At 43.5% G+C, this 3,627-nt stretch overlaps 1 long non-coding RNA gene across 1 annotated transcript; it reads right to left on the bottom strand.

The window, feature by feature from the left end:
- Positions 1–219: 219 nt before the first annotated feature.
- Positions 220–1,552, bottom strand: LOC115374754 (uncharacterized). Its single transcript, XR_003929658.1, has 4 exons — positions 1,269–1,552; positions 824–995; positions 526–628; positions 220–315 (listed from the first exon to the last, which is right to left on the bottom strand). It is a non-coding gene; the product is annotated as an uncharacterized LOC115374754 (long non-coding RNA).
- Positions 1,553–3,627: the final 2,075 nt, after the last annotated feature.

Genomic DNA, 3,627 nt, shown 5'->3' with positions numbered 1-3,627 from the left:
GCTCTGCTGCTGGACTCTGTGGAGGACACACACACACACACACACACACACACACACACATGGTTATTGACTGTGATGTTTTGAAAGAGGAAACTCAGTCAACAGAGTCTGAAGGATCAAAGCAATTCTGGATCTCATGAATCTGATGACAGAAAAACATCTGATTTATCATCAATTTGAAATAATTACCCATCATCCTCAGAGTGGAGGCTGTCTTTGAAGAAAATAGGACATCCCATAGACCGATCACTCTTCATGGACACACAGCTGGGCTCAGGTCCAGGTCCAGGGGAGTCTGGTCTCTCCTGCTGGATCCTGATAGAAACATCATGAACACACTGAAGGGATCTGCTTTACTTTCTTAGTGACACACCAAGAAAATAATAACTTGACATTAAAACATAGAAATAAAATATGATGTAAGCACACACAGAGCTTCTCCTGTGAATAATGCTGCTGTGCTGATTTGCCTGCTGAGCTCTGAGATGGAGAACAGTCATGGACAGTCAGAGATCCTCATCTCACCTCTTAGCTTTGGTCTGGCTGTCATGTTCCCCAGACAGAGAGCTTTCAGAGGCAGGGAGCCCCTTCATTCTTCTCCCAAATGGCTCCATAGCCGAGCCGACACCTTGACACAAACACAGCGGCTCATTCAGGACAACAAGCTTTCCATGAGTCACATGGAAGTCAGCAGATATGAAACTATGGATTTGGGAAATGTCTGTGCAAGATCCATTGATGTAATAATGAAAACAGTGTTACATTTTTATTTTTATAATCTCCCTTGTTCTTCTTCTCATTATAATTCTCATCATTATTTTACCTTTAAACTGTTGATTTTGAAGGGAGAGGAGCGGCAGGAAAGACAAATGGCGTGCGGCCCCTGTTTGCTGCGCGCCGCCGTCACTTCCTCATTTAGAGTCAAAGTAAGGAATTAACATTGATGTTGACATGATGTTGACACCTGACGGGGAAACACGAATCTCGACCAACACCTGAAACATGAGAGCGACATCAAACATTTGATCCTAAAATCCAGAAATAAACACGCGCCCTGTTTCGGAATCAGCTGATCGCTTCCAGGTGTGAACGGGGTCACACACACACACACACACACACACACACACTCACACACACACACACACACACACACACACACACACACACACACACACACACACACACACACACACACACACACACACACAGCTTCTTTCTCAGGCTGCAGTCTGATAGTTTCCAGCTAAATAGAGAATCTGCAGTCTTACCGGAGACGCTGATGGCGGAGTCACAGGACAAATGTTTGCTTTCACTTTCGGCTCCTCAGCGGGAGGAGCGACAACAGGAAGTCAAAAATATGTGTGTTCTCAGTGTTCTCTGTGTGTTGGGGAAACCAGCAGGGAGAGAAAAATCTGCATGAGAAGACATAAAAGTGCAATGAACAATAAGAGTGTTGTGGTAAAGATCCAGACATTCACATGTTCAGCCTGTAGTTATTAGGGCTTCATGTGCTCAGAGGGATAAGACTCCACCTGGTGGAGGAAGGGAGGAACGACATGTTAATTGTGCGAAGGGCCAACAGGAGGATTTTCATGTTGAGCACTGAAAGCAAACTGTGATCCATCCTGTCCTCTGTGTGCAGGAGAACAACGAGCTGCTTTCTGAGGCTGTGCAGACACATTTCAGGAGCATCAAGTGGCTGTTCCTGCACTTCCACCTGATATCAGAGCAACCTGTGGCCTTCCTGTCTGCCCTCATTCTTCCTCTCTCTGACTCTCTTCTTTCTCTCCATCCTCACTCCTGAATGACATCAACTTTGTGTTGAGGAGATTTCAAACATACAGCAGTCAAACCACATATAAAAACATGACATTTGAATTTTAAATGATATCCTTATTGGATATCAGTTAGTGACTGGACGCTGCATCAGATACATCACAGCAGCACTGTAGTGTTCTATCCCAGTGAAGACATTTAAACTCAGCTGTATCAAGTCCTATCATTTGTTTTAGGATTCACCATCTAGTTCAAAAAATGAAAACTGTGAACAACAGAATCAGCACAAACCAGTTCCTTTATTTTTCTTGTCATGATCTGTTATATTGTCAATACTGATCAGCTTTAGCTAACCTGAATCTTTCCAAGCCTCTTCCTGACACACTGACATAACTTACCTTCTGTCTTTCAGCCCCTTTGTGTTGACATTCGTGTATTAAGTGCTCTCAATTGTGTATATACTCTTATTTTGAAATTGTTTTAAAACCGGAAATGCCTGTAACGAATGTCTATGGGAATAGGCGTTTCAATAAATGACACATGTGCTTCTGCTGCAGGTGGTGATTTGAGTTGCATGAGAACTAGCTTAGTCAGAGAATCTCTAATACAGGTTAGGGTTAGGGTTATTCATCATTATTTTAGGGTTAGGGTTAGGGTTATTCATCATTATTTTAGGGTTAGGGTTAGGGTTATTCATCATTATTTTAGGGTTAGAGTTACAGTTATTCATCATTATTTTAGGGTTCGGGTTAGTTAGTTTCATTATTCAGGTAATTTCATCAGTATCTGAATGGAACCAATGCACACATCAAGCTCTCTCTTGACTATAGTGAAACCAGTCTAAACTTTTTGGATGTGAACATCACCAAGACTGACACTGGGGATCTCCATACGTCCATTTTCAGGAAACAAACAGACAGGAATAGGATCCTCCACGCTAAGTCTTTTCATACCAAATCCTTAAAAGATAATATCCCATTTGGCCAATTTCAGAGGCTACGCCGCATACAGGGCAAAGTAATGAAGAAATGAAAGCTGGGAGCCTTGATGGGGCAGATTGGATTTGCCAGGCTCGCGCCCTGCAGTGAGACGGCAGCTTTCTGTCGCCACCTGCTGGACTGGACAGGAACTACAACCAGAAAAATAACAAAACTGCGCTCCAGCCCAATCCTCCAGGACCCCCTGTCCTCCAGGACCCCCTGTCCCCCAGGACCCCCAGCCCTGTCCTGCTTCTGTTTCAGCTCTGCTCTTTCACACCTGGTCCATTTAAGGACTGCATGCTGATTGGTTGATACAGATCTACCTGTGTAGGGTGTGCATGAAGGTATGTGGACCTTAATTGGGTCAGGTGTGCAAGAGCAGAGCTGGAACCAAAACCTGAAGGACAGGACAGGACAGGGGGTCATGAGGACTGGTCTGGGGATTGCTGCTCTGGTATTTGCTCCTGAGCCAATTCACTGGATTTCTTTCAAGCCCAGCAGGCAGGAGTGTCAAACTGGTATGAAGAGGCTGCAGGTTTTCGTTCCAACCAAAAACTCCACCAGGAGTTCACTGATTGGTTCCTCCTCTTTTCTTGAAGGTGAGGTGATCAGTGAACTCACCTGGTGGAGTTTTTGGTTAGAATGAAAACCTGCAGCTTCTTTGCTCTCCATGGCACCAGTTTGACACATGTGATGTAGGGAAAAAGGTGATGAGGAAATTATGAAGAAATGGCCTAGAAATTAGGAAGAAAATAGTTTTTAAAAAATAGCAAAACATTACCGCAAAACATCCCCATTAAATAGATAACAAAAGGGGAAAAAAATAGTAAAACCTTTAAAAAAAATAAAGACATATTTAAAATGATATTAC

This window comes from Myripristis murdjan, chromosome 17 (assembly GCF_902150065.1).
Source record: "Myripristis murdjan chromosome 17, fMyrMur1.1, whole genome shotgun sequence".
NCBI lineage: Eukaryota > Metazoa > Chordata > Actinopteri > Holocentriformes > Holocentridae > Myripristis > Myripristis murdjan.
The sequence above is the reverse complement of the archived record's forward strand: the minus strand, read 5'-3'. Positions and strand labels throughout refer to the sequence as shown.